This window comes from Megascapheus bottae, chromosome 15 (genome assembly GCF_031878675.1).
Source record: "Megascapheus bottae isolate mThoBot1 chromosome 15, mThoBot2.hap1, whole genome shotgun sequence".
Lineage (NCBI taxonomy): Eukaryota > Metazoa > Chordata > Mammalia > Rodentia > Geomyidae > Megascapheus > Megascapheus bottae.
Window position 1 is genome coordinate 4,409,972 of NC_143523.1, and position 24,967 is coordinate 4,434,938.

Genomic DNA, 24,967 nt, shown 5'->3' on the forward strand with positions numbered 1-24,967 from the left:
ACGAAGGAACGAAGGAAAATAAAGATCCAGGAAAAATAATCTAAACAAATAGAAATGATGAAAAGGAGGAATGGAAATTATGAAGACATGAAGGGAGGAAGACTGAATCCAGGAGCCCAATGTCTGCTTGGTAGAAATTCCAAGGGAAAAGAAGAGAGAAGAGTAAGGAGTGAATCAAAGATCCAATTCAAGAAGCAGTCCTGAAAGACATATGCCAGTTAAATCAAAGGCCCAGCTTAAAGAAAAATCATGGCTGGTTCTGCCTATGGCCCTACGGCCCAGTGATGATGGATGGTTGTCCACTCTCAGTTGTCACAGCCACTGAGCAGGGAGGGCCAGTCCATTCTCATTTGTCGAGGCACAGGGTGTCAACTGGTATGTCTAAGACCACATAGCCAGACATCACACTGCCAGGCTTTTGCCCTGGGTAGGCTACTGTTCCTCTGTGATACCAAGGAATTTCAGGCCATCCTCTATGCAGAGGAGACCCGCAGGTTCGCAGAGAGGATGAGGGGTCAGGCAGCATCAGGCATCCATGGCAATCTTGGAAACTGAAAGGTGCCTTTGAAATTCTGAAGGACAGAGGGTCTGCATGTAGAAGTCCAGCCCCTTTCCCAATCAAGTGTGAGAGTAGAATAAGATCTTTCACAATGAGCGGCTTCAGAAACATCTCCCAAACAGCCTTTCAAGAAAAGTACCAGAGACTTATGCTAACAAAATGACAAGTGCGAAGTCAGGATTTCTGCTCAGAATGAGGGTACACTGAGTGTGTGGGGGGACAGCCACCACGGTGGAGGTGGGGGTGATGCTGGCTTCACCCAAGAAGGGGTGGGAGAGAGGTTAGGTGTGCAAAGAGCGAAAAGCAAGCATCCCAACCCTCAGCCAGAGCAGTACACTCAGGGTGGGAAGGCCATTCCAGCACCTTCCACACGTTCAAGTCTCCACCCAGCGTCTGTGTTCCCTAGGTAGCTGACACATCTGGAGTCAGTGACCACCAGCTCATCTGAGGTCACACCCTGGACAGCCTCTCTCAGGGTGTGAGGTCACATCCACATCCAGTACTGTGTGGCTATACCTTCCCGACCTGGCTATGCCTCCCCCACCCCTGGCCACACTTTCTCTCCGCCCCTCTCCTAGAAAAACCCTGGCCAGTGTACCTCTAACTTGGCCTGAGGCCAGCTAACTTAGTTTGCTGTGGAAACAAAGCGTGGTGACATCACCAGTTCCCTTTAACTGAAGTTCTTTGTTAATGACCCAGAACAGCACCTTGCTCAATCACATAGTCTTTAGAAAGCCCCAAGTCCTGGATGATGTAACTAAGATTCACATTGACTTAGTACAATCCCACTAAGAGAGTCTCAACTTTCAGAAGAAAGCCTTTGAAGTAGATTCCTCTAATGGGTTGTCTCCACTGACCAGATGGCAAATGGCCTCTCTGTACTGCTCTCAGGAGTTCCTCCCATAGCAAATAGATCAATGTGTGGACTGCTGTCCATCCAGCCAGAACACACTCTGTAGGAATCACAGAAAGGACACTTCATTCCCTGTGGGTGACACGTGCCTTTCAGCAAAGGGCTGGTCCAGGTCTGGGATCGAGAGGGATTACCACACCTCTACGAGAGCAACAGGAGGTCATCATGGTGGCTGCATTACAAGAGAACAGCAGGGGTTCCTTCTTGCAGAGAGCAAGTATGTGTGTGTGTGTGTGTGTGTGTGTGTGTGTGAAAGGGCAACTGCCAGGCATGGTGCTTGTGTTTGTGAGTCTCCTTCAAGCTAGGGAGATGCTAGCTGGTTAGGAGTCAGTGTGCTAATTTCTTCAGCTTTTACATCTGTTGTCAAGAACACCAGGAAGATTTCAGTCAAGAGGCAACTTGAATGGACTTTTCCAAACCCAGTGCCCATTCCCGGAAGAATAACAGTATAACCAGCTATCCCACACAAACATATTTTCCATTTCAGGAAGTGTCAAAAGCAGAAGTCACAGTGGGAACAATGTATAAAGGCTGATGATTGGAATCCACAGCCCCTCGGGTCCCCAGAAAGGAATTACAACAGGGAAAGATTGGCCTGCTGGTCCCCCGGGCCCCCAGTGTAAATACATCCATCATGTCATGCACTTGGGGTCTTTTCCTGGCACAATGGGAACTCGAGAAATTCGAAGGCATGGCAAAGGACAACCCAAAGGGTTTGTGGAACTTGATATATTTCAAACGAATGTTTTTGCAATGGCAACTTGTGTCACTAGTGTAATGTTTATGGGAATGGCTGATCACAATAAATAACTTCTCCTTCGGAAGCAGGGATCCCTTGTTCTCTGACTTGGAGAAGTGGTTTTGCCCCAAGTTCTGCAGCACCTGGCTTGCTTTTTGGCCCTGCCACAGTCACTCCAACTCAGACCTCCTCCAATATCCCAAGTTAATCTAGGGGTGCCACTGAGTGCTAAATGACTATAACCTCAAGCCTTTGAAATGGCTCAGTTCATGTTTTTGCTTCTACTGAGTACCTCCTTCTGACTTTGCCTCCAGTGACGATCAGATGAGTGACTTAATCTCTCCCAAAGCTAGTTTTGTATTTCTCATTTAAGGAAGCACTGGTGGAGAGAGTTGATGTGAATCCTTACCTTCACCGAGTTTAAAAAAGGCCAAGGTCAAAAGGGGAGCATCTACAAATGAATTCTTGGCTCGAGTCAGAGAATTCAAGTACCTTCGTGCACAAATGCACCCTAGCCACTCAGAGAAACACAAGTGTCTGCTGCAGTGTGCATGGAGAAGTGGATCCAAGCTGAGCTGAGCTGAAGGATTCAGAAAGGCAGGAAGACAAGAACAACTGAAGAGTCATAGCAGGATTCCTTGCAAGCTCAGCTCTGCCCTCTCCCCACCTGTCTGCAGGAATACTAGAGTTTTAGAGGCCAGTCTTTGGGTGGAGTTTTGGGAAGAAGAGAGAGATTCAGAGAGGAGCGAGACAGGCCTCTGCTTGTATGAGACACCAGTTCTTACTGCTCTAACCAGTGAATGAGGGTTCATTTGTCAGAAGGAGAGAAGCCTCTTGACCCAGCTCCTGAGCCACGATGTCTTCATCTCACTTTTCACCTAGACTCACCAATGCAGGGATGTTCAGAATTGGATGAATGGAATTCCTCCACTCAGGCTGAGAGAGAATCCAACCTCATAGCTGGCTCTTACACATTCAATTAACCACCACATAACCCAGAGGCTTCAGGATCATAAATAGACTCAGGGCTTTTGCTTCCTAGAGTCTTGCCTTTCTAGTTTAGTTAAGGCTTCTTTTCCTTGAAGAATAGCAAATACCTGAAAATTGGCCAGGTGCCTAGTCAATATTAAATTCACCTTAGATGTGGAGACTTAAAAAACATCAGAAGGAGTAGAGGTAATGTTCGGTGAAGGCCATTTGTGAAAAGAAAAAAGAGTTTGCATGTTAGCTTTGTTGGCAGGGGCTGCATGAAAATTGGCATAATTGGTAATTATGATAAGCTTAAGATATAATTATTTTTAGCGATATATCCATACAATCAAAACTCTTCTTTAATAAATAAGTGAAAGTCATGATAGCTCAGGCTGGAATTTGTCATAACAATCTTGTGAAGCACATTATTAACCTTCATGACAGCTGGAGAGGTAGTGATTATTTTATTTTTGCAGACAATGAGTCATAGAGAGGTCATGTGACTTGCTCTAAATCACTCAGCTGGTTAGTTGCAGAAATCAACCTTGTTAGACTAATCTGAAGTCTTTTCCTGTCATCTCCATCACATTTCTAGAAAGAAAATCATTGACAACAGTCAACAGGAAGTTATTTTTCTCAAGGCATTATGGCTTCAACAATTACCTTGGGGAAACTTATACATTCAGATTCATATTTTTTCCCCTTTGGTATATCATCGATTTTTTTATCTTTGTACCTGCTGCTTATTATTGAGAAAAATACAATGAGAACTGAGGTCAGAAGAAAGAAAGACCTGTGGCTTTTAAAGTACAAACCTTTGAGATCATACCTAATTGAGGGAAAACACATAATGAAGTGTGCCTGATCTTATTTTTTTCCTTTTCCATAATGAGTTATCACAATTCCTTAAAATAGAAGATGAATGCCTCCTAATTGACTGTGTAGATAATGATGTGTGTAATAAGGGACCATCAGGACAAGAATAAACAGTCAGATTCCTCAAGAAGAATATCATTGCTGATGTGCAAGTCTGTCCATTTTTCATGCCAGAAACTTAGTTAGCTGGCAAGAGAAGCACTTCAAAGTTAAATAGTCTCACTCTAATCTGAAATTCAATATGGCAGTCATTTTGTCAGTGTTAAGAATAAGCAGTGACCTTGGGTGAGGAACAGCCCAGGGATGGAGAGGACCCCTCTGATTGCTGGCTCTCCCCCATCTCCAGTGTGGCTCAAGTCTCCTCTGTGCAAGGGCAGGCAGAGCTTACAAAGGAAGTCACTTGGTTTTCTACCCACCCCTCATCTCTCACTTTTGTCATTGCATGCTCCATGTGTGCACGTGTATGTATGTGAGAGCTAATACCAGGGCGTGGCCTTAGCTTTTGCTTGGCCTTTTTACTCATGGCTTCTGTTTTACCACTTGAGCCATGCCCTTTGAAGTTGTGGTTAATTGGAGATAGACTCTTGTACACTTCTCTACCTTGGTTGGCATCAAACTGCAATCCTGAGATCTCAGTCTCCTAAGTAGCTAGAACTGCAGGCGTGAGCTGCAGGTGCCCGCCTCATCTTTCCTCTTTTGCTCCTCCTGGTTCTGTACAGCCTGGGTGCTTTATTTATTACCTTGCTTCCAGATACTAGCATGGTACCTGGCTACTATGTCGTCAGTGTCCCTTTCCTGCTCAGAAGTGACTGTGCCTCTTCCCTTGCTCTTCTCTTGCCCGTTAAGCCCTGGGTTTTTCTCACATACTTGGGGTACTGGCAGTTTCACACCTCACCTTAGATCCTGCACCTTCTTCCCTATCCTGAGTTCAGGCTTCTGCTGGTTTTTGAACATCGACGGTTTAGTAGGAAGTTTCTAGACCCCAAAGAAGACCAAGATCAATCTAGTGACCTCCTATGACGGTGTTCACAAACTGGTAAGTTTGCACGTTTAGCTTTTATAGACTTGAAATGCATAAAAGTGAGAACAATATATCTTCATGGTGATAGCAATCACGTTTTAAAGAATACAGAATTAAATCATGCCTTCTATATTCTTCTAGACACTGGCAAACTATGTCTATACACGTATATGTTATAGACATTACTTTATGACAGTAACTTACTTTTTAAATCTTAGATCACTTTATGTTAGTTGTGATTCATCTATTTTAGCCTTCCTATGTAACATTTCAGTCTATTAAATAATGACTGAAAAAATTCAATACATGCACAGAATGACCTGGCAAAATTTATTTATTCACTCATTCAACAAATATTTATTGAGCACCGGACTCTGTTTTCGGTGCTTGATGTAAAGAAGTCAATAAAGCAAATTCCTTGTCTTTATGGAGTTGACATTTCAGAAGAAAGAGACAAACAATGGGAGATAAACTGTTAACTACATCGTGCGGTCCCGAGAGAAGGAGAGAGTAGGAGAGGGGAAGGAGAGAGGCAGGGTTGATGGAGTGACGTCAGGGCCGTCCTTGCTGGGGATGCTCAGGAAGGTCAAGGACGCACAGAGGATGGAGAGCATTGCAGGCAAAGCAGTAGCTTGCGAGAAAGTGACTAGCAACCAGCTGCCTGGGGGAAAAGACAAAGCCCTAACCTGCACCACTGGATGATTCCCCTGGTGTAAACCCATGGCCTGGGGTCCAGCAGCAGGCTCTGGGTGTGAGCAGGAGACAGATGCTTATAAATGGGCTGCAAACTAGCTCTCCCTCACCCTTGTCGTTGTAGAGGCATCTGCGATGTGGCCCAGGGATGGCCCGAGTAGACTGAGACTAGATGCCAGTCTCAGAAGAACTGCTGTGTAATTCCTTTCACCTGAGTCCGTATGCAGAGATGCTCACAGAGAGGGACGTGGAGGTGGAGCTTGAGTAGGGCAGAGGGCGGGGGAGCTATCACATGCAGTTTCAGATTCGCAAGATGAAAGCAGGCTGGAGATTTACAGCATGGAATGCCCCAATGTGACTGCACCGTACCGTGGATGCAGGTCTGGTGGCTCACACCTGTAATCCTCTCTATGAGATCAGGAGGATTCAAGTGTGAGGCCGGCCTGGCAAAATTTGTGAGACTTCCCATCTCAACCCACTAACCATGGGCATAGTCGCATATGGGAAGCATAAATAAAAGGCTGCGGCCACCAGGAAGAGGAGTGGGTAGCTTGTTTCCAGGTGAAGTGTTCCTGACATTCGCACCCGAGCAATGATTAGGTCATGAGCGGTGGGAACCATGAGGCAAGGGGTGGGAGAGAAAGCCCAGGGGCTTTTCCACGGCCTCTGCCCACAGTAGGGAGGACAGAGTCGCCATTGTGGGCTTGCGGCCTTCGTAGTAGGAGCGGATTTGGAGGAGGGACTGGGGAGTTCAGGTTTGGCTGACAGGAGAATGTAGTGGTGCATGCAGGTGGAGAGTGGCCAAGTGCCAGTCAAGGAGTCCCCGGGGTGACAGGAGTCCCGTGGTCACAGGAGTTCTGGGGTGATGCCTCCGCGGGGGATCCCTCAGCTTAAGATGAGTACTTGCCTGCACACGCAAGCTCTAGCCTCTGGCTGCTACCAGCTCTTCCACCACTCTCAACCAGTCAGGTAGTTCAATAAATGCAAACAAGATTACAACAGCCATAAAGTTCAAAGCGCAGCAGTATTATGACAGATGATGCTGTTTTCTAGAAATGGAATCACGGGTGTTAGGTTTTCCCACATTTTTCATTGCTTGTTGCCTAATTGATTTTTTTTTTAGTTTCTCTTTTTCTCTCCTTGGACCTTCTTTCCTTCCCTGACAGCAGCCCCAAAGGCTCCTGGGAAAAGTGCATAGTCCGAGAAGCAATGAGTTGTTCTAGCCAAGAGCCTGATTCCTATGAGATTCCAACTGATCTCCTGCTTCTAGAATGTTCTTCTCAATTCTTCTTCATACTGCAGCCATATTACCCTTGCTAGCTTGGATTACGTCACTGAGTGGCCTCACTTTCAACCAACTTCTCCTGACTTGGTATTTCCATGTATCCCTCTTTGGTCTCAGCCTGTGGTTCTATGGCATGGGGCAAGGTGTGGGCAAGTGTCTGTTCATGCTTCCCTCCCCAAATCTTCAGTGGTCTGAGCTTACTCCTGTTCCCCCGAAAGCCCCTCCCGTCATCTTCTGGGTCTTAATTGCTGGCATGTCTCTCACTGCACATCATTGAGAGCTGGGCTCTCTCAAAGTCCCCTCGGAACTGCTGAGCACATCCGATGCGTCAATCTAGTGACCTCCTATGACGGTGTTCACAAACTGGTAAGTTTGCACGTTTAGCTTTTATAGACTTGAAATGCATAAAAGTGAGAACAATATATCTTCATGGTGATAGCAATCACGTTTTAAAGAATACAGAATTAAATCATGCCTTCTATAATCTTCTAGACACTGGCAAACTATGTCTACACATGTATATGTTGTAGATATTACTTTATGACAGTAACTTACTTTTTAAATCTTAGATCACTTTATGTTCGTTGTGATTCGTCTATTTTAGCCTTCCTATGTAACATTTCAGTCTATTAAATAATGACTGAAAAAAATCAGGCTCCCTCATCTTTGCACATTCCAGTGTGGCCTCTGCAGCCCATCTGCATCCATGGCTGACCACTAAACAACAAGGCATGGCACTTCTTGCACACGTCTCAGGGCGTGGCACTATGCCTGATGCTCTTGTTCAGTGTGCACTTGATCCTCAAGCCGGTCTGAAGTGCTTTACAAACCCCTACTTTGCCCTAAGTGGAGATCCTAGTTCAAGGTCAAACATCTGGGGAGCTGGTAGAGGAGGGAGCAGGGAGGCATCACAATGGATGACTCTTACCCCGCTAGGCCCTGCTGTCACCTGTTCTGAAGCCCTGCTGGATGGATGGTCAGATGGTAGATGGACAGATGGCTGGATGGAGGGAGGGGTGGGGGGATGGATGAGTTGTATAAGGGTAGCCATCACTGCTCTGAGGGAACAGTGCAAAGCACACGTCTGCCAGCCGAGGCGCAGAGCCCAGGTTGCCATGACAGCTGTGGCAGGGTGTAGGCCCTGCCCAGTGGGGCGCACAGCCCCCAGGCTGGCTGAGATGCTCATAGCTGGCCTTCCACCCTCACATAGATCACAGAGCGTGGAAGCTATTCAGAAGTAACTCCTCTGTCTTGTGGATGGAGCATCTTCATTTGGAAAGAATCGATAACCTGAAAATGAATTTCTCAAAGAAACTTCTGTACAAGTCAGGGTTGTTCGGGGAAGGGGAAGAGTGGCCTGTATCTAACCCAGAAATAAATAAATATAATGTACTGTGTGTCTGGTGTTGAGTCCTCTCAGGCTACCAAGCATCAAACACTTAAATATTCAAAGCCTCAAATTAACTTCAAGATAACAGTAAAATGCACCAATGTCCTTTCCCCTGATAAGGAGTACAATGAATGATTTTTAAATTAATGCCAAGAATGCATGCTCTGAATTTATGAGGGAACCTCAGCAATTTGTATTCCTCCCAGATCCCTGGCTGGTTCGCTCTGCAATCGAGGAGGCTTGGTGCTCATTAAGTGTTGGGGACAAAGAAGCAGTGTGATTTCTAAACATGAACAGGAGCAGGAGCAGGCGGACCTCAGCTCAGGTCTGCCCTGCCCATCTGTGAGGCGGCAGCTGCTGTAGAAGCCTCCTGTTAATGAGCCCTGAGCACAAGAACACCGTGCAATGTATCTCCCAGTGTGGCCCTGGCTGTGATGGGGTTCTCCTACCACCCTGGGGCGGGGGGAAAAGCAGGGGTGGCTGGCTCCTTATTACCATACAAATCGGGAAACCGAGGCACAGGATGATGAAGTGGTTGGAGAGAGCTGAGGGTTATGTGACCAAGCTGTGCCGTCAGGCCTGGAACTTTTTGGAGGTCAACTTGACATTGCCACTTAAAATATGCAGAAATCTTTGAGTACAACTGGCATTTCTGACTCTAGACATAGCAACGTGGAGAACTTTTCTAGAAAATTGAAAACAACAAAAGGAAAGTTGCAGACAAATAGACATAGTATGTTGTACGCAGTAAAAATAAACCACATGTAAAATGGACTTAGAAAAAATCATATTAAGTGAAGTAAGCCAAACTCAAAGGAACATAGGCTCCATGGTTTCCTTCATTTATCATAATCAGCAGAGGCCTTGGGATCTCCTAGCAGAGATTTACAATAGAACAAAACCTAGATACATAAGGCCATACGGTATGATGCTAAATGAAAGGATCTCCAGGATATAGAAACAAAAGCCATATAATGAATGATTGTTGTCCTTAATGTACTATGTTATCTCTCATCTCTTTTGCTGTCCCTTGGTTATCTCATATGGTTACAGTATTTCACCTTGTTATCTGATATATTGTATATATTCGTAGTTGGTTATTTGAAATTAGATAGGGAAGGGGGAAAAAAAAAAGGGGGTGGGGGTGGGGGAAGGAAAATGGGGACCAAGACATGAGAAAGGGTATCAATGTTTGTCAAGTAATGCACCTTCCATCTGGTGAAGATAATGTAGCCCTTCTATTAATTACAATAAAAAAATATGTGGAAAAAACATGTAGTTGGAAGCCAGTGGCTCACACCTGCAATCCCAGCTGCATAGGAGGCTGAGATCTGAGCATCATGGTTTGAAAGCAGCTCAGGCAAATAAGTAGGACAAGCTCTTACTAGCATGTAGGGCACTGGCCTTAGGTGAAAAAAGCCAGTGAGAACTTGAGATGCTGAGGTCAAGCGCCAGTACCAACTTACACATATGCATCCACATGTACATGTACATGCACATGCATACGTATACGTGCACACACTCACACACACTGCCCCCATGCGCATTTCTGTGCGCAGAAGGAGATGTTTGTAAGTCTTCAGTTAGGTAAGCAGTGGCTGTTGACTCATGGGATGTGGGGTGCAGCGTCTCTGCCGCCGGCTGGGAGGGATACCCATATGCGTCCCAGATGTGAGCCACCTGACCTGGACCAGACACTATGGGACAGGGGAGAGCCTAGCATGAGCTCCAGCCATGTCCTCCCCTCACCCCCCACCTGCCCGCCCAGCCACAGCTGGGCCACCTCCTCACTTCCCCTGCAAAGCAACTGCAGGACAGCTGACCCCTGCAGAGATAGAGACTGGACATGTGTGCCAAGAGGTGACATGATGGCAGATCTTTCCAGAAGCAGCAGAAATTGTAGACCTGGGGCTCACTGGCCCAGCCACATGGACTTCAAGGCTCGGTAGAACTTTTCATACTTCTCTCTCCTTTCACTTTTGATAAATCTTCTTATGTAGCCTCAAACTCAGGACTGTTTTGACTTAATCCCTGGAATTTGGGTGTGACAGACATGTGCCATCATGCTTGGCTGAGCTTCTAAAACTGGCTTTTTAAAATTTTTTCGGGATGGGAGGTGGCAGTATTGAAGTTCAAATGCAGGCCTTGCACTTGCTAAGCAGCCTTTCTACCACTGCAGCCATGTTCCTTCTACTTTTTACTTTAGCTATTTTTCAAATAGGATCTTGTATTTTTACCTGCATCTGCCTGAACCATAATTATAACTTTTCCCCCATAGCTGGGGTGGCAGGAGTTTGCCACCACACACAGCTTTATTGGTTGAGATGGGGGGTTCTCAGGAACTTTTTGACCAGGCCCCGGCTGGCCTTCAACTAAGCCAATCTCTGCCACCAAAGATGCTAGAATTATAGACACGAGCCACTATGCTTGGCTCCCTAAACCTGAAAATCTCTGACAGATGTGGGTGACTAAAAGGACATATGGAACTTGTTCAGTTTTTTTCCTCCCTCCTGGAGCACCTGTCATATGCTGAGAATTCCAGTCTGGACATTCTTGATGGTAATTTGGTGTCTTCATATTGTTACACTTCCTTTGTCATCTTTGTGGCTTAGCTGGATCTACTAAGATAGTTCCACAGAAATGTAATTGCTCAGCATTTGCTCCCCCACTCAAGCTGTCATCACCAGTCACCAAATTAAATGAGGGTCTGGTTCACGACCCCTGGGGACTCCTTCCTTGTGGAAGTTCTGCCAAGAAGCACAACCGTGTCCAGTGCGCATGAACAGCCCTTGGAGAAGCTTTGCACTGTACCATGGGTGCTGAGGCTCTGTCCTGAGACTCAGACTCCACTCATCCCACACATGGCCCTGCCCCTGGCATTGTAAGTTCTAAGTGGAGCCACGAGGGACAGCCCTGCGCTGGGCAAGGCCTCTCACCTGCCTGGGGTACAGCAGGAAAGCAGGTCCCTGTGTGACAGCAATGGGGGCAGCTGGAACAGACCAGGGATGGAAGCCCTGGGGCCCGTGACACAGGGACAGAGGGACATAGGGACGTCTGTCACATGGTTTGAGCACTATCAGAAGTGCTGATGCTCGGCTGAACAAGACAGATGTCCTTCAGACACATTACGGAGACCATCTTCCTGCAGCCTGAGAGCTGAGTTGCTAGGGGTGAGGGCCAGCCATGAAACCTGCCATCGGTCCACGGCTTGACCCTAATAAAACTAAATAACAATTACAGTGAACATGGTAATAGCATACTAAGTGCTCCCAAACCAAGCTCTGGGCTGACTCCTTCTGAGCATGATTCTGTTTAAATATTGGCAAGTCGACAGTCTCAGTGGCACTTTCCTTTTTCCTCCTTCTGTTGAGATGTTGCCGTGACCTGAGCTGCTTTCTTATTCTTTCTCCCTTTTCTTCCTTGTCCTACCATTCATACATTTTTATTTTGTGCCAGTACTGGGGCTTGAACTCAGGACCTTGATCTTTTACTTGGATTTTCGTTTGTTCTACCACATGAGACACACCTCTCTTCTGGTATTTTGCTTATTTATTGGGGATAAGAATCTCATATACTTTTCTGCTAGGGACGGTTTCAAATTCCACCCTCAGATGTCAACTTCTGGAGTAGCTAGGACTGTTGGTATGAACTTCCAGTGTCAGGTTCCATCCACCCACTGCTTGACAGTCAAACGTCTTCAGATTTACAGACCAAGTCCTGGTTCATCTCCTCTCTACCTGCACAGATTTGGCACACAGACGGGTTTCGTATGCAGACCCGGTCTAATGCCTCAGAAGTGTCCTGCAAATATAATGCAACTCTTCTCTCAATTACAATAAAAATATATGAAAAAAACCAATAATAATAATAAAAAATACTTCTTCGTATAAATAAATACTCATATATATTCTTATAAATGATAGAATTGGAAACTAATTTGTATGACTCTGTTTTATGTATGTGGGATAAGGTGGTTTTTGTTTATTTACCCTGTATCCCTTGACCTTGCTAAATACACTCTTCAATCATCATAGTTTGTGGATTATTTGTATGTTCTCTGTGTATATGACTTCTAATACCCATCAATTTTGTTTACTTTTCCTGTCTTGTTTCAACATCCAGAAACCTTGGTATAAAGTTCATGAAGCAGTTAGAGTAGACATATTTATCTTGCTCTGGTTTCAGTAGAAATGTTTTTAAAATAATTTACCTTTAAATATGTTTATGATGCCTTTTCGGTAGACCTATATAAAACTAAGAATGTATTCTTACATAAATTGTTTTCTATCTTCTAGTGGCCACTGTTCTATCTTTTACTTCTCATTCTTTTGGATTTCATCTGTGTGTGACAACACAGTTCTTGGTTTATTATCTTTAACATAATGTCATCATGTCATCTAGTTCCTTGATGCCACAAATTATATATATATGTATATGTATATGTATATATGCATGTGCCTATAGATATCTCTATACATGTGATATAGCACTTAATTTATATACACAAGGGCACCTATATTTGTCATAACTAAATTTTCTTTATCTGTTCACTCAGACACCTTAGTTGATTCCATATTCTGGCTACTGTGAGTTCTCTTGAGCCTCTTTTATGAAGGGATCAATCCCATAGATGAGGATGGAGCGCTCATGGTGGGGTTATGTCTTTCTTTGGAAACCCAGAATTCGCTTCCCACTTCTACCTTTTAATTCCAACACCTTGGAGTGAGAGTTCAGCATACAGATTTAGAGTGGACATGACGTTTGGATCATAGCGCTACTGGCTTCTGTTGTAGTGACTTCTGGTTGTAGTTTGCCTGTCTTGTCTTTTTCTTAAATCTCCAGCCTTATTTCTATTCTGAGTGTGATTCTTGTAAGCAGAATAAAATCATTTAAAATTTTAATCTGACCACTTAGGTCTTTTAATTGAAATTCTTTATTTGTTTATATTTAGCTTAATTATGGGTATATCTGGATTTATATAATCATGTTTATAGTTTTAAATATTTTTTTCAATTGGAAAATATCTAGTTAATTTTTTTGTGATTAGATTATGATTCTATGCCAAACGCATCCACCTTATCATGTTTATTTTATTTCTATGATGTTATCAGACCTTTTTCTAGTATCATATACTTATTAAAGACAGTTACTTTACAGAGTTTGCTAGCTGACTTTAATATCTGAATTTTGTAGATACAATTCTACTGTTCATTATTTTCTTTACTTCTGATTTTCTGGTTCCCTTGGTTCTTTCGATGTATCTAATAATGGTTTTTTTTTTTTTGTTTGTTTGTTTTAGTTTGGAGGCTCCAAACTGTTCTATTTTCAAGACAAGACTTAGCCTTCTTCTCTGATGGACACAGAGTAATAGTGGCTGGTCACTCCAACACAATCAGGGTCTGGGCTAAGTGGGTGCTGCAGCCTGAGAAGGTACTGTCAACTTTGACTTATCTAGACAATCCAAGTCTGACCACAAGTGTGAGCTCTTTAAGTGTGTTCTATGAACATTAACTTTTGTATTACAAGACTTTGCTTTCGAGAAGCTCCCACCTACAATTTTAGCTTGCCTTCTTTGCAGCCCAGAACCCACCTAATAGTGAGGAAAACAGGACCATATTCTTGACTCTCAAATGTCTACCAGCACTCAATTGGTCTGGGTGCCGGGTGGTAGCCCTCTATATTGCTTTTATTGAACTTTGTACCAGATGCCTTCTTTCTAAATCCAGACCTTGAAAGTGTCCTCCAGAGTAATCCATCCAGTGGCATTCAACTCGTCCCTTCCATCTCTTTCTTCCTGGGACTCTTAATCCCAATCATTCTTAGTGCCTCGGCAGCTTGTGTTAGGCACTAGGAAGAAACTCACAGGCCTCTAATTATTGGGAACTTAAGTGACCAAAAAGATCCCTTGTCGCTGAGCTCCAAAATCTATCACTACCCTTGAGCTATGTCCATTCCTCGCGTGGACGCCTCCCGGTCAGTAATTCAGGGCTCAGGGTGTAAGGAAAGACCAATGCTGGCAGCCACAGGACCTGCTGACATTGCCCCAAGGACTGCCTGATGCTCCACTGGACCTCCTCAAATGGCACTGCAGCCGGGACGTGGCCTTCTCATTCCTCTCCCCCATTTCTGTCATGGGCTGCAGATGGCTTCTTTTTCCCACTTCCTTCATGTGGAGTTTCCCCAAATAAAGCCATTGCAAGCCCAATCTGATCCTGCTCATCTCTTCAAGGGCCCCCTCCAACCAAGTTTCTGTATTTCATCAGCTCTGGCACCTGTTCTAGTGGGAGAATCAAACAGCCACTGGTCACCTCAGCCCACTTGGAAGTGTCTGCCTGCTTAACTTCTGTCTCAAAACATGTAGGTGTAACTATTAAATAAAATGCAGAAGAGGATGTAATGTAGTACAAATCGCTTTCCCTAGGCAACAGCCAGGCCTGGGAGTGAGTCAAGGGGAACTGAATTATACACTGGTGTCACTTCAACGAATATCTTGTTCTATGTGCTCTCTCTATGGTGAGTAGATTGGAAACTCAGAGGGGTCTCTCTTTGAATTCATTCATTCGTTTTGGCATGCTGTCCTACTGTGTCTCCTGGGCTGGCCCCTTGACCTTCCGATCCTCCTCCTTTAGTCTTCAAGGGCTGGGATTCCAGATGCCATCTCATGCGGTCCGTCTCCCAGGCACTTCCTCTCACAAGGAGTGGGGAGGGGCAATGCCTCTGAAATGGCTCAGGGTGTGGACCCAGTGCCCAGAGAGCTCGGCCAGAGGGCACGTTGGCAGCATTCCAGAGGTCTGCAGTTGTGAGTTTCCCAGCTGGCAGGGGATGTAGGGACGGGTGGAGGGGGGGAACGGGAAAGGCACAGTGGAGAGGAGCACTGAGCGGCCCAGGGGCTGGGGAGAGGATACAGAGTTCCCCAATATTCAGTCTGAATAGTCTCTCAATTTTAAATTAACACTGGTTGGTTATACAAGGGAGTTTCATTTGGACATTGCACAAATGCCCACGAGGTGCCTCGATCTGATTCCCCAGCTACCACCACCCTCGCTCTTCCTCATCCCCTTCCTGTTTCCCAAACCCACCTCGACAATCGCCAGGGTTCCATTTCCACACGTGTACACCAAGCATGCCGAACGTATCCACCTTCCCTCACCCTCCTCCTTCCCCCTTGTACCCGGAACAGCTCTGTTCTATATTCTCAGGATGAATTTCTCAGCTGTGTTCTGCAGTGTTAGATAAAGCATCTTATCTTTCATTTATTCCTCCAATTAATTGCACCATTATTGCTGCTTTCATGATTTTAACTCAGTTCTAACCTCTACAGATTTACAATAACCTCATCTTTTATCAAGTTAATGTTTCTGCCCTTTGCAGTGAACATTGCTTTGTGGGGGAAGCAGATGGGAGAATCAAATGGAAGTTGCCTGTGACCTTTGACCTTTGACCCATGACCTCAGGAAGCGCCTCTCAATACCACTGGAATCTCAGTGTGTAGGAGTAGCTGCTCACCACAGCCTGTGTCTGAACTCTTGAGAGTAATAGGTGCTTTCAAGCTGAGCAGGGTAGCTGATTTAATCAATGGAAAGTGCCCAGGAAAGCAGGAAGCCCGGAGGATGCTGGGACAAGATGTCTTCACTTGGGTTCTGAGGAGTCCTGGCGGGTGTGTTTGCTGTCTTGGGAAGATAGATCACTAGCACATACAGGGGACCTGAAGGCCCACGGCTTGAGCTTTCACGACAGTTGATTATTATCTGGGAGAGAGAGCCAAGCACTGGAGACAGGAGCAGAGAAAGAAAAGCCATTGCAGGCATTGAGGTCAGGCACTGCAGGCGGCAGGGTGACTTCTAGAGGCTAGACCAAAGCGGAGAGTCCATGCTGCCCTTCCTGCTCTGGCCTGCTTCCCACGCATCAACCCAGGGTTCCAGCCTCTGACTGTCCGTGGCTGAATACTAGTTCTGGCCCTCAAGGCCCATGGAACATGGAGAAAGCTGTGAGTGGTAGAAAGCCCCCGTGTCCCTATCTGTAGAACCGCACTCAGCTTCTGTCACCAGAGGCGGCCCTACTTCATCCAAGGTTAGATCCCTGCTCTGTCCCCTTGGAGGTGTTACAGGGGAGCTCAGAAGAATGTGTCGTGGGTACGATCACCCTCCCCTGTGATGCTGTCAGGGGCCACGGCTGGGCCTGCTTTGATTTCTCTGGCTGGGCGGTGTGACAGGACCTCCCTGAGGGGGGATATCTAGAGCTGACTTGTTCTTCCATGCCCCTGACCTCTGTTCCTATCCTGCTCTCCTGCCTCTCCCACCCCTTCTCCCACAGACTGCTCCTTATCCCTCCCTGCATCCCTGTGTCCTGGTCTGGGCGGACCTGCTGTTTTCTTGCCAGTGGAGATGCCAGCGCCTCTAGACATCCACCTTGTTGACGCTTGTGCCACTTCCAAGTTCTGAGCTGTCTTCTCTGACCCATGGTCTCTGGTCTTCCCCCCAGTATTGCAGGAACATCATTGCTAAGCTTTTTCTTGTGGTTGCTTCCTCTTTAAATTCTAAGCTGTGGCTCTGAATTGTGATAAAATATATTCATAAGGCCTAAAATATACTACTTTGGCCATTCCCGTGTAAACAGTTCAGTGCTGTTTGGTACACTGATAATGCCATCCAGCCACCATTCCTGTCTGGTTATATAACGTTTGATCTTTACCGGTCCCCGACTCCATCTTCTTTTCTCCAAATACAGGCGACCACTCTTCAACTTCCTGTATTTTCTGGAAGCCCCCTATAAATGGAGTCATATACTATACATGTAGCCTTTTTTCTGGCTTCTTACACTTAGCATGTTATCAAGACCATGTGTGTTGTGGCATGTACTTCATTCCTATGTTGAGACGGCATCCGATTGTATGGGCAGGCCACATTCCATCAGCATTCGTCCTTAAGCGTCTTCCAATTTGTCTTTGGCTATGTGAATAATATTGCTATAAACTGCAGGTGGGGCAACTTACTTCCTCCCCAGGTTATTCCCAGGGCCCAAAGAAGAGCCTGAAATGTTCAGTCTAGCCAGGATGTGCTGTGGACTGAATCACTTTTTCCCTTCCCTTCCCTTCCCTTCCCTTCCCTTCCCCTCCCTCCCTTCCCCTCCCTTCCTTTCCCTCCCTTCCTTTCCCTTTCCTTTTTCAAGAAAGTCCATTGACCACTATCATCCGTGTGGGGTTTTCTAAAGGTCACTTGGAGGAGAGGTTCTTCTCCACCCTTTCCCTCCCCCTGCCCCCCAGGATTGTAGAACCCACCCTAGGACCGTGGGCAGAGGCCACTCTTTCAGGGTCTACGTCTCAGGTTTCTCCTCCTCATGTGCTATTGCTTGACATGAAAGGCTCTCTGGTCTCTAGTGGGCCTCCTGGAAAGAAGAGGTGCCTCGGAGACTGCTGGTTTTGTTTTGCTTTGTTTTGTTTGATGGGCCCTGGGACTTGAACTCTGGGCCTGGGTGCTGTCCCTTAACTCTTCAGCTCAAGCCCACCACCCTATCCCTTGAGCCACAGCACCACTTCAACTTTTCTAGTAGTTAATTGGAGAGAAGAGTCTCGTGGTCTTTAGTGCTGGTCTGGCTTTGAACTGCAATCCTCAGATCTCAGCCTCCTGAGTAACTAGGATTACAGGCGTGAGCCACCGTGCCCAGCTTGTTTGCTGTTTTCGTTCCTCCTGCACTGGTCCTCACGGGGGCATTCTGCTCACTTTTTATCCTCTTCAGCTACCGAGCACAAGAGGCCATGTCACATATTGCCTTTGAGGGTTGCTGCTTCCTGTTAAATCACCTGAGGTCAGTGTGAGAACTGATAGCTGCTACTGTTGACACCTAGACTACAACACAGCTTTTTTGGAGTGTGTGTGTTATTTCATTCCTGTTTGGAGACAGCCCTTCCTGGGAGAGCTCTTGGTAAACACTGTGACTCTCCTGGCTATGGGGCTCAGCTAGGACCAGGCTGTAGCCCTTGAGTCCTGTCAGGTCAGTGTAGACGTTTGCAAGCAACACAAGCTGGCATAAAATATGAACTTATCTAGAAGGCATGGGGCAGCTCAGGGGTAGAATAAAGGCTTAGGGTAAAGCCCAGCTGAGGGCAGGAGAGGTGTTGGGGGAGGTCCCTGTCAAACGCTGATTTGAGGTGATATGCAGGCATTTCTGGGATATTGGCTCCCTGGGTGACTTCTATCAGATGCCCATGAGCCGGGACAGAAAGATCCTGCTTCTTGTGGTCCAGTGTTGCATTTCTCACATGCTCTCTGCAGATGCACCTTGCATCAGAATCCCAGGGTGACTGGAAGCACAAGCTCTGACCCCTCCAGGTTCAGAACTGAACCTGAGCTGGGAACTGGGGTTTCAGCGATCGGTCAGGACACGTTGGGTGGGCCCCAGTGTGCCCTTCACACTTCTCAATTCAAGATCCGTGGGTAGACTTCTCTCTGGTTTCCTGAGTGCTGTATTTCAGGGATTTCCACATGAGAAGCAAATGGTGGCTGGCGGAGAAGAGGGTCCAGAAGAGCAGGGCAGGGATGTTAGGGCCATGAAAATGGAAGGCTGGCACTCGGCCCTCTCACACTTGTTTCAGTGTGTTTGAGGGGCTAGTGAGGCTCTGAGGAGCCAGGCCTGGGGAGGTGAGGAGGACAACCGCACCTTCCTGGAGTTGATTCTGGGGAGAGGCTATAGAACAACAGGCCTCCCGGGCTGGTAGAAGAACAGATTGTGTGGTCACTCTTCTCCAGAGCCCTTTCTGGGAGTTGGAAGGGTGGGAACAATAGGGAAGCCTCAGGGTGGAGGTGGCCATGAGTAACTTAGCTGTAGATAAGACTGCAGGAGGGGTAGAGGAAGGACAGGGTTTTGAAGGTAAGTACCTAGTGGACAATGAGTGGGGATAGGGAGGACAGAGGTCGAGAATGGCTGTGGATGAGATGGACAGTGGGTGGGGATAGGGAGGACAGAGCTCGAGAATGGCTGTGGATGAGATGGACAAGTTAGGCCAGGTTACATGGGCCCCTAAATGCATTTCTGAATTACACTTACTTTACTGCCCATTAGTTTCCTAACAGCATTGGGCCAGATCGATGCAACTTAAGCAACACTTATTTATTTCTTTTAAATTGTATTTTTTATTATTAGTTTAAGTAGTTGTACAAAGGAGCTACCATTTAGAAATCATTTTATGAACATGATGTATGTTGATAGATGTCCCCCCTCTCATTCTTCTCCCCTTCCCTACCAATCCACCCCCTCTTACCTCCCTCTCTTTCCCCTTCCCTCTCCAGACTGGACACCCAGGGCTGGCTAGTTGTCTGAGCCGTGAACAGACCACTGAGGTAAGGATGTAAGTGATGGGGCATGGCCTGAGCTCTAAGCGTTTCCTATTCTTCTAGACTATTCTTCCTCTACAAGCAGACTGTAAATTTTGGCCCTTGAGCCACAGGAAGCTTTTAGAGCTTGTATCTCCAGCAAGTGGGCCTCCTGCAGCCTGCTCTTCATCTGAATAATGGATTTTTCTATTGTTTATGGCAGATTTTTCTTCATCTCTCTAATCTGTATTATAAAAGAGTAGAAATGTAATTTCCCAGTTAGCTTGTATTTTACATGAAAAATGGCTAGTTTGAGTCAGACAAAAGAGAAGACATCTTTCAAAGGGTAATGACCCCAGTTTAGTGAAGTGGCAGATTTCCCGTTTCATTGTCAGAGGAGGGAGCAATTCATTTGTCCTCAATTGGTTTTCTTCAGGGTGCTTCCCTTTATACAGGAAATTTCTACAGAAACAGCCTGGTGGGTGAAATGAAGCCACTGCCTGAAGTCCAGATCACTGTGTTTCTGGGATGATTGGGGATTAATAATAATTTGATGTATGAGGGAATGAGGAATTGAACCCAGGGTATCTCGCATGCTAGGTAAGCACTCTGTCACTCAGGCCTATTCCCAATTCTCCCCTGTTTTTTTCCTGAAAGGGACTCTACACTGCACAAGCAGGTCTTGAATTCCAGGCTCAAATGGTCCTTTTAACTCAGCTTCCCATGTGGCTAGGATGCCATCTGGAATTGTAAGAAGGAATTCTAGAAGATGGAAACTTTCTGGGATACCCTAGCCTTGGGAAAACATAGTGCCATTCTGCAGTAATCTTAAAGGAGACTGAGGCCGGCTTCCTTCTCAACACCGTGATGGTTGTTTGTCACGAGAGCTGCCCCGCAGAATGTTCAACAGTACCCTGGCCTCTGCCAGTGGATGCCACCTGTGCCTTCTGTTGAGATACCTGTGGACACTGCCAAGCGTGTGGTGGAAAGGAAAAAGAGCCTGAAAAATCCACCCCCATCTGTAGGTCATTGGTCTCAGGGACAGATGTCATAGCTGTGCCCAAGTTACTTCTCTGGAAGGGTAACGGGCACTGAAAAGCACTGACTCTTTACTTGGGCCTATGGACTGAAATAAGGATCCTGGGTCTAAGTAACAATATCTTATGCTCACTGCCATACCGGTGTCTTGCTGGGTGGAGGGAACTTTCCACCCAACTCCCAAAAGCTGCAAAAAGAATTGAGAGAAGCCATCCTTTGAATTGCAGATGCACCCTGCTGTTCAGCCAAAGGAAAGCTTTGCTGCAGAGAATGCTTACCTTGATTTATTTCCCTAGATGGTTTGTTTTTGCTGGGCTTATGGTCTCCACCCCACACATGTAATTTTTGTCTTTAAAGGTTTTGTGCAAGCTACTTTCTGGGCTGCAGGTCTTTGAAACGGGAGTCTATCTGCAGTTGGGGGCTTTCTAATAAAAATTCCCAGTTCAGCCTCTCAAAATGTGGCTTCTCTGTTTCTTGCAATTGAATGTATAGCAGATTAAGTCAAAGTAGAAGGAAAGCTTGCCATCTCTGTCTCCACGTTGTATCTGTCTTTTCTCTCAGCTCTTCTCTCTGTAGTCACTTTGCAATCATCTTGCAATCTAGGAAGGACAGGACTTACCTGTACTGTGTTTATAAGGTGGATGGAGGGAACTATCCCCACAGAAAGAAACAGCAGAAACCTCCAAGGCAGGCTTCTGCAAGGGCTCACCATTTGTTCATCCTGACCAGGGATGAGAGGATAGCAACTTCTTCAGAACATCTTCCTAAGGCCTGAGAAAGTGTTCCATGGAGACATACTAGGGGCTAGGGACATTAAATAACAATGTATATCTTTCTCCCCTCTGCCACCAATTCACTTGTCTATTCAAATTTGCAGCTTGTGTCGGTGCACAGAAGATGGCTAAATGCTTTTTGTACCACTTTTCCTGGGCCAGGTAACCAGTCTCCCGGGCACCTCAGGGAAAGGGCAGCCAGCCAAAGATCTTGATGGTCTGGAGGGTGAAGTTGCCCACCGGCCCCTGCTCCACTCCCGTGAAGAACGTTAGGGCTTTCTACTCAGGACTTGGAGGAGCCTCGCCCCGAGCACTCAGATCTTAGATTTATCCTTGTTTCTCTTGTACTCTAGTCACTGGAACTGGCTGAGTACCGTGCAGCAAGTTTTATGTCCCCTTATCACATTTTTACACGTGTTTCCTGCCTGGTTCCCGAGGGCTGCTTCTCCTTCTCCATGTAAATATTCGTGTCACCTCTTTGCAGAGTGCTTCCTTTTATTAGGCCAGGCAGGTTAATAGAATCAAACCTAACAACTCTGAAAGCATAGCTCTCCTTTGTCCTGATCCGTGCCCTCTTGGCTGTCCTCCCAGCATGGACCAGGTGTGCTTGTGGATTTCATTGGTGTCCACTGGGGAAGGAACACTTCTCTTTTTGGGTAGTTCCTATCCAGAAGGAAAAGGCCATTGCTCAGCCGGTGTGCCAGTCAGGATGTGATCAGGGCATCCTGGGCCCTTTGCCCTCAGAGGAGTGGGCTGGGAGATTACATTATCCCCTGGGACAGGCAATGTCTCCACAGCCCACATCCCAGGAGCCAGAGGTCTGGGAGGTGGGCACAGAGGCATCTGTCGTGATAGACTGCACCGTTGCAGCGACCGGCTGGTATCCTGCGCAGCAAGCAGCAGCCACTTATACCTTGCAGGGAGATGCGAGACGCGCAGAGAGGCTGGGCTGCATTTTCTATTTTCAGAAAGACTAGGACACCCAAATCGGGGCATTTTTTGGTAAGAGGATTTAGCTCCTTCTTTTATGTGAATGCAGGTGAGAACCTCAAGCAAAGGCAGGGGAGTTAATAGGATTTGGAGCCATTTCCTCTGACATCAAGGTGGGGAAACGGAAGCAACTGAGAAGCTATCGCCATTGTCCCTCTCCAGACTCAGGATGACAACAGAGGGACATTTTCCAACGGCAATTGTGGTCTTCAGGAATGACTTTTGGGGCAGTAGTTGAGGATGGTGAGGCTGAACCCATGGTTACTGACCTACGTGATTGACTCACAGGGTCTCAGTGGTCCTCAAAGGGAGGTGGGATGTGGTACATGAGGCAGAAACCAAGTGTTCGGGTGCCAAGCCCAAACTCCAGGAGTTTCATATGGGTATAGGATGCATATGTATAATTAAGACATTCTCAGCTTCCAAGCATGCTGCTGTTCAGAGGTGGCACGAGACGGCCCTTGTCTCAGAATTGCTCAGGTTTGCCCTCTTACATCTTCTTGTCCTTGATATCTGGCAGGAGGTCCTTCATAGATTCTAAGATGGTTGCAAAGAAACTGCAGGAGGGAACGGCTTGGGACAGAGGATATGGAAAGAGAAGGGGGAACTTTGGTCTTGCTAGCCTTTATTTTGCTCCTAGTAGATCCACAGGCCCAAGTCAGAAGTCAATATTTCTCAGCAGAGGAAAGCAGTTCTTAAGCATCTCTTACAAGACCAATACAGAAAATAGCCAGAAGACAATAAATACCAAGAAAATACACACAGATTTGCACAATCTCAGAGGCTTGAATGAAAGTGAATTTGCATTAAGTTTGGGGAACCATGAAGGCTTCCTTTAAGATAAAACCTGTTTCTGTAAGGGAACCTTTTAGGTACACATATGAATTCTTCAGTGATCTCCAATCCCCCAAAGGCATAACAATAAGCAGACAGCTCTGCCCCTATTGGTTTGAGTTTCTGCCACAGAAGCTACAGAGGAAAGACTCTGTAGCCTTTGTTCTTCCCCAACCCCTAAAGGTTCAAGGAATGACTAGGGCTCAACAGCCTTATCCTCACCTGCTCCACACCACATTTCCTGGGACTGAGGGCTCTTAGGCACAACTGAGGAGCAGAGCTTTAGTTTTCACACAACTGAGGAGCAGAGCTTTAGTTTCTACTCCTGGCTGAGGCCTGTCCTTGGTCAGGTTGGATTGGTACTTATGGGTTCTGGGTTCTGGACCCATCAGCTATTGTATTTGGGGGAAGTAGCTACACTTCTTGTTGGATAACTGCATTAAAATAGAGGGTCATAGGAGAAGCTGTTCATGTAGGTGCTTGCAAATCTATGAGATGATGATGATGATGATGATGATGATGATGATGATGATGATGGTAAGTCGAGTGGCTTCAACTCTGGCCCTTGGCACTGTCCCTGAGCTCTTTTTCTCAAGTCTTCTGCTCTACAACTTGAGCTACAGTACCACTTCTGGTTTTCTAGTGGTTAATGGGAGATGAGAGTCTGCTGGGCTTTTCGTGGCTAGGCTGGCTTTGAATTGTGATCCTCAGATCTCAGCCTCCTGATTTGCTAAGATTACTAGTGTGAGCCACTGACACCCAGCCAGGGGAAGAATTCTGAGCCCCTTCCTTCACAGTCAGGTGGAAACCATCAAGCAGTTTCACAGGTAGTGGGCCTCACAGACCCAGAACTCAAATGCCTGAGAAAGACAGGTCCCCAGTGGTCCACTGACTGCTTGGATTTGGATAAGATGATGACTAAAAGGAAGGTAATAAGATAGGAAGGAGAAAGAGCCTTGTCACTGACAGTGGGAATCAAGGGCTTCCTTCCTTCCTTCCTTCCTTCCTTCCTTCCTTCCTTCCTGCTTTCCCTCCTCCTCCTCCTCCTCCTCCTCCTCCTCCTCCTCCTCCTCCTTCTCCTCTTCCTCCTCCTCCTCCACCTCCTCCTCCACCTCTTCCTGCTCTTCCTCAGCTTCTGCTTCCTTGTCAGCTGTGGGGCTTGTATTCAGAGCCTGGGTACTGTCCTTCTTTGCTCAAGGCTAATCTCTACCACTTAAGCCATAGTGCCACTTCTAGTTTCTTCTGAGTGGCTTATTGGAGACGAGAGTCTCATGGCCTTTTCTGCCTGGCCTGGCTTCCAACTGCAATCCTCAGATCTCAGCCTCCTGAGTAGCTAGGATTACAGGCATGAGCCACCATGCCCGGCTGCCTGGCTTTTTTGAGACTTGTTTTCTGGACCTACTCTAGTATCTCTCTGAGACCTAGGATAGTCATTTTTGTCATCATCATAATAGACCATCATATCTGAATTGGTAAGCTTGGATGTAGAGAATTACTTCCCTTGGTGTTTAGAGGGAAGCTCTGAGTCAGGTAGACAGATCCCTGTCACGACTGTGCCCATATCTGGGTGAGTGT